The 6,831-nt window shown below is 36.2% G+C and overlaps 2 pseudogenes; both read left to right on the top strand.

Annotated features, from left to right (window-relative positions):
* Positions 1-308: 308 nt before the first annotated feature.
* On the top strand, positions 309-1,316 carry LOC145508910 (protein SET-like; annotated as a pseudogene).
* A 4,487-nt stretch (positions 1,317-5,803) lies between these two features.
* LOC145510799 (small ribosomal subunit protein eS4, X isoform-like) lies at positions 5,804-6,566 on the top strand (annotated as a pseudogene).
* The last annotated feature ends 265 nt before the right edge of the window (positions 6,567-6,831 follow it).

The following is a 6,831-nucleotide window of genomic DNA, read 5'->3' on the forward strand; positions in this document are numbered from 1 at the left end:
AAATCTGTAGATTTCTTTGGGTAGTATTGCTAAACTATATTAATTCTTCCAGTCTAAGAGCATGGGATATTTTTCCTTGAATCATCTTTGATTTCTTCTATCACTGTTTTACATTTCTGTGTGTGTAAGTCTTTCACTCCCTTGGTTAGGTTTATTTCTAAGTATTTTATTTTTTTGATGCAGTTTTAAATGCTTTTTAACTTTCTCTTTCTGATATTTCATTGTTAGTATAAAGAAATGCGAGTTCTCTGAGCTCACAGTACCTCTCTCTTTCCCTGGGAGGATTTTTGGCTTTTTTTTCCCCCAGCATGGCCCCCAAACACCAGTCTTCTCTTCCACCCCAAGCGAAGAAACTGAAGAAAGCCAGGCCTACTCCTGCTTCCAGGCCAGACGAGGCATCTGCTTCTTCAAACTTGCCGAAGGAGGAAAAAGAACAGCAAGAAGCAATTGAACATATTGATGAAGTACACAATGAAATAGACAGACTTAATGATCAAGCCAGTGAGGAGATTTTGAAAGTAGAACAGAAATATAACAAACTCCGCCAACCATTTTTTCAGAAGAGGTCAGAATTGATCCCCCAAATCCCAAATTTTGGGGTAACAACATTTGTTAACCATCCACAAGTGTCTGCACTGCTTGGGGAGGAGGATGAAGAGGCGCTGCATATTTGACAAGAGTTGAAGTGACAGAATTTGAAGACATTAAATCAGGTTACAGAATAGATTTTTATTTTGATGAAAACCCTTACTTCAAAAATAAAATTCTCTCCAAAGAATTTCATCTGAATGAGAGTGGTGATACATCTTCAAAGTCCACTGAAATCAAATGGAAATCTGGAAAGGATTTGACGAAATGATCAAGTCAAACACAGAATAAAGCCAGCAGGAAGAGACAGTATCAGGAACCAGAAAGCTTCTTCACCTGGTTTACCGATCATTCTGATGCAGGTGCAGATGAGTTAGGAGAGGTCATCAAAGATGATATTTGCCTAATCCACTACAGTACTACTTGGTTTCTGCCATGGATGATGAGGAAGGGGAAGGAGAAGAGGATGATGACGATGATGAAGAGGAAGAAGAATTGGAAGATATTGATGAAGAAGGGGATGAGGATGAAGGTGAAGAAGATGAAGATGATGATGAGGGCGAGGAAGGAGAGGAAGATGAAGGAGAAGATGACTAATGGAACACTGATGGATTCCAACCTTTTTTAATTTTCTCCAGTCCCTGGGAGCAAGTTGCAGTCTTTTTTTTTTTTTTCTCCTCTTGTGCTCAGTCGCCCTGTTTTTGAGGTCTCTTTTCTCCTTTATACCATGGTTCACAACTTACTTGGAGGGCGGGGAATACCTTGAGCAGAATTCAGTGGGAAAAGAATCTCTACCCCTTTCTGTTCGAAATTCATTTTTATCCCTTCCTGTCTCAACAAAAACCATGGAATCAACACCACCATGCTCTGTGGGAAAAAAGAAAAACCTTCTGCTCTCTTAGCTCTGCTGGAAGCTGGAGGGTGTTAGGTCCCATGTAGTAGTGCATAGAATTCTAGCTTTTTTCCTCCTTTCTCTGTATGTTGGGCTCAGAGATTACACTGTGTCTCTGTGTGAATATGGACAGTTAGCATTTACCAACATGTATCTGTCTACTTTCTCTTGTTTAAAAAAAGAAAAAAAAAAACTTAAAAAAATGGGGCTAGAGAAGGTCAGCAAAGGGTGGGTTTGAGATGTTTGGGTGGGTTAAGTAGGCATTTTGACAACATGGCTCCTCCTTTGGCATGTTTAATTGTGATGTTTAACGGACATCCTTGCAGTTTAAGATGACACTTTTAAAATAAATTCTCTCCTAATGATGACTTGAGCCCTGCCACTCGATGGGAGAATCAACAGAACCTGTAGGATCTTATTTGCAATCGACATTCTCTATTGTAATTTTGTTCCTGTTTATTTTTAAATTTTTCTTTATGTTTCACTGGAAAGGAAAGATGATGCTCAGTTTTAAATGTTAAAAGTGTATAAGTTGCTTTGTTACAATAAAACTAAATGTGTACACAAAGGATTTAATACTTTTCTCTCAGATAAACAACATGACCTTTCAAAAAAAAGAATAGAAATGCAACAGATTTAAGTATATTAATCTTGTGTTATGTTACCTTCATTGACAAGTCTAATAGTTTTTATAGAGTCTTCAGGGTTTTCTATACAGTGTGTCATGGTATTTGCATATAGTAACAATTTTACCTTTTCCCTTTTGATTTGGATATATTTTATTTCTTTTTTTTTAAGTTGTATGATTGCTGTGGCTAGGACTTCCAATACTGTGTTGAATAGAAATGGTGAGAGTGGGCATTCTTGTCTTTTCCCAGAGTTTAGTGAGAAAACTTTCACCTTTTTGTGATTTAGTATTATGTCAGCTATGAGTTTGCCATAAATGACTTTTATTATGTTGAAATATGTTCCCTCTATACCCACTTTGGTGATAGCTTTTTTCATGAACTGATGTTGAACTTTATCAAATAATTCTCCTGCATCTGTTGAGATGATCATGTGGTTTTTGTCTTTTCTTTTGTTGATGTGTTGTATCACATTGATTTATTTGCATATGTTAAAATATCCTTATGACCCTGGCTATTTGGATATCCAAAGTGGATCAAGATGAGTCCAACTTGATTGTGGTGTATGATCCTTTTTATATGCTGTTGGAGTCAGTTTGCTAACATTTTGCTGAGGATTTTTGCATCTATATTCATCAAAGATATTGGCCTGCAATTTTCTTTTTTGTCTTTGTATGGTTTTGATATCAGGGTGATGGTGGCTTCATAGTATGACTTTGGGAGTTCTCCCTCCTTTTCAATCTTTTGGAAGAGTTTGAGAAATATAGATATATGTTCTTCTTTGTGTGTTGGGTAGAATTCCCCAGTGAAGCCATCTGATCTTGTTTTCAGGGAGTTTTAAAATTACAGATTATATTTCTCTTCTGGTGATCAAGCTGTTGAAATTATGTGTTTTTCTTGATTCAGTTTTGGCAAGTTGCATATTTCTGGAAACTTGTCCATCTCTTCTGGGTTTTCCATTTTGTTGGCATATAACGGTTCAAAAATATTTTCTCATGGTATTTCACATTTCTGTAGTATTGGTTGTTTATTTTTCTTCTGTTTTATTTCTTATTTTGTTTATTTGGGTCCTCACAGTGTGAACCTGGCCAGAAGTTTGTTGATTTAGGTTCTTGGTTTTATTGATTTTTCTTCCTATTTTTTAACCTCTATTTTATTTATTTCATTCTGATCTTTATTATTTCCTTCCTTCTGCTGACTTTAGGTTTTATTCATTCCTCTTTTTCTAATTATTTTAAGTGCTAGGTTAGGTTGTTTATTGAGATTTTTCTTGTTTTTTTTTTTTTTTTTTTGAGGAAGGGCTGTATTGCTGTGAACTTCTCACTTAGAACTGCTCTTGCTGCATGCCATAGACTTTGTATGGTTGTGTTTTCATTGCTGGGTGCTTTGGTAGCATTTAAACAATTTTCTCTTGATTTCATTATTGACATTGGTTTTTCAGTATCTTGTTGCTAGTCTTCATGTAATCCAATTTTTTCTTGTTTCTCTTTCTATGGTTGATTTTTAGTTACATGCAATTGTGGTTGGAAAAGATGCTTAAAATAATCACTATCCTCTTAAATTTGTTACAGCTTGTTTTGTGTCCTAGTATGTCATCTATCCTAGAGAATGTTACATGTGCACTTGAAAAGAATGTAAATCCTGTTTCTTTTGGATGTAGTTTCCTGTAGATATTAAGCCTAACTATTCTATTACAGCAGCTAGGATCTCTGTTGCCATACTGATTTTCTATCTTGAAGATCTGTCCATTGATGAAAGTGGGATGTCCTACTATCATTACATTCCCATCAGTTATTTCTATATATCTGTTAGTATTTTTAAAAATATACTTGTGTGCTCCTATATTTGGTACATATACATTAATGAGTGTCAGAGCCTCTTCTTGTATTGATCCTTTTATCATGCTGTAGTGTCTTCCTTTATGGTCTTTGTTTTAAATTCTATTTTGTCTGATGTGAGTATTGCTATCCTTACTTTCTTGCTATTTCCATTTGCATTTTCCATCCATTCACTTTAAATCCATGCGTGTCTTTCTCTCTAAAGTGAATCTCCTGTAGGCAGCATACTGTAACTTCTTGTTTTGTTATCCAATCTGCCACTCTATGTCTTTTAATTGGAACATTTAGTCCTTGGCATTTAAAGTAATTATCAATAAGTATGTATTTATTGTCATTTTAAAGCTTGTTTTCCAGTTGAGTTTGTATTTCTTCTTGGTTCCTTTCTTCTTTTTGTTTTTCCTTTTGCATTTTTATTAAAAAATTAATTGAAATATAGTTGATTTACAATGTTGTATTAGTTTCAGGCATATAGCAACATGATTCAGTTATACATATATGTATATGTATATCACTTTGCCAACAAAAGTCCATATAGTCAAAGCTATGGTTTCACAGCCACAGTAGGACTGCCAGTAATCTTGTATATTATTTTCATTTTTTTAAAAAAATTTGTCTTTCTGGGAATTCCCTGGTCCAGTGATTAGGACTCCATGCTTCCACTGTTGGGGACCTAGGTTTAATCCCTCATCAGGGAACTAAGGTCCTGCAAGTCATGTAGCATGGCTAAATTAATAAATTTGTCTTTCTGTCTGCTGTTCTGATTGGGTGATTTCCATTATTCTCTCTTCTAGATTACTTGTTTGTTCTTCTGCTTTATTTAGTTTGGTATGTTTTGCGTTTAGCTCAGTTTCACCTTGATAATTGAGTGGTCTAATTTTGAGCATTCTTTATAGTTTCCTGGCTTCCCTGGTGGCTCAGTTGGTAAAGAATTTGCCTGCCTGATTAGTGTTGATGTTTGACAAAAAACAACAAAATTCTGTAAAGCAATTATCCTTCAATTAAAAAAAAAAAAAAAGAATCTGCCTGCAATGCAGGAGGCCCTCTTTCCTTGTCACAGTGACTTGCATTTCTAACAGCAGTCTTTCTTAACTCCTTCATCATTGTTATCTTCATTTTGAACTTGAGGTTTGATGGACTGGAAGCCCAGGCATCCCTTCCCAATAAAGTCTCTTGTTTTGTCAGTGTGTGTGTCTCTTCAGACAATTCATTTCTGAGCATTAGGCAAGAGCCGAGTCTTGGGCCCTGGAGGGGGTTTCCCTTCCTGCAATGGTTGACCACTGAACAACAGTCTTTGAAGTGGAAAATCTGAGTATAACTTTACAAATGTCCCTCTGTGTCCATGGTTCTGTACTGGCAGAGTCAATCAACTGTGGATTATGTAGTTCTGTAGTCTGTGTTTATTGAAAAAAAATCTGCCTATCTGCTCAGTCCAAATCTGGGTTGTTCAAGGGTCAACTGTAAGTTGAATTTGCAGATCAATTTGGGGAAGTTTGATAGCTTAACATTATTGAACCTTCTGATTCATGAATGTGGTATGTATTTCTATTAGTCTCCTTCCATTTCTTTCTTTTGGTGGGGAGATCTAATTATCTTTATTCAACAGCTCAGGAGTCAGACAGCGTCCAATCTATTAAATAGAGGGATGCTCAAGGAGTTGCTTAAAATGGAAGGTTTTTATAGGTAGAAGGAAAGTAGGGGAAAAGGTAGTAGCAAAAGAAAAGAAAGGATTTTTTTTTAAAGCCAGGCCATGTTCACTTGGAGGGAAGGAAACAGAAGAGGTCTTTACCATGTAGACTACTGAAATTTCAGGTTACATATTTAAAATTCACTTTCCTAGCTCTTTTATGTCCAGTGCAGTCATGGCTCATGGTCTCAAGAAGCACCTGAAGTATGTAACAGCTCCAAAGCATTGAATGCTGGATAAACTGACTGGTGTGTTTGCTTCTCATCCATTTACTGGTCCCCATGAGGTAAGGGAATGTCTCCGCCTAATAATTTTCCTAAGGAACAGACTTAAGTATGCTTTGACAGGAGGTGAAATAAATATTTGTATGCAGTGTTTCATTTAGATTGATGGCAAGGTCTCCACTGATATAACCTTCTCTGCTGGTTTTATGGATATCATTAGCATTGACAAGACTGGAGAAAATGTTCGTCTTTTGCTGTTCATTGCATCACACCCAAAGAGGCCAAGTATAAGTTGTACAAAATGAGGAAGATCTTTGTGGGGCAGAAGGAATCCTGCATCTGATGACCCATGATGTTTGCACCATCAGCCACCATGAGTCCCTCTCAAGGTGAATGACACCATTCAAATTGATTTGGTGACTGGCAAGATTACTGATTTCATCTAATTTGACACTGGTAACCTGTGCATGGTTTCTGGAGGTGCTAACCTGGAAAGAATTGATATGATCACCAATTGCGAGAGACACCCTGGTTCTTTTGTAGTTCGTGTGAAAGATGCCAGTGGCAACAGCTTTGACACTGGATTTTCCAACATTTTCATTATTGACAAAGGCAACACCATGGATCTCTCTTCCCCATGGAAAGAGTATCCACCTTACCATTGCTGAGGAGAGAGACAAGAGACTCATAACCAAACAGGAGTGGATAAAATGATGTCTAGGTGACATGATTGGAAAAGTCTGTACTTAATTAAAGATAATGCCACACAAAAACAATAAAATTTCATATCCCTAGGAGATGTTGAAACTGCAATGAGGTTGTGGTTTGATGTTCTGGGAGCAAATCACTCCATTTTGTATTTATTTTATTATTTAAATTTTTATTAATTTTTTAACTGGTGGAAAATTGCTTTAGAATTTTGTGTTGGTTTCTGCTGTAGAACAGTGAGAATCAGTTATAATTATATATATATATGTAT

Source organism: Giraffa tippelskirchi, chromosome 6 (genome assembly GCF_054371585.1).
Source record: "Giraffa tippelskirchi isolate mGirTip1 chromosome 6, T2T-mGirTip1v1.2.pri, whole genome shotgun sequence".
In the NCBI taxonomy this organism is placed as follows: domain Eukaryota; kingdom Metazoa; phylum Chordata; class Mammalia; order Artiodactyla; family Giraffidae; genus Giraffa; species Giraffa tippelskirchi.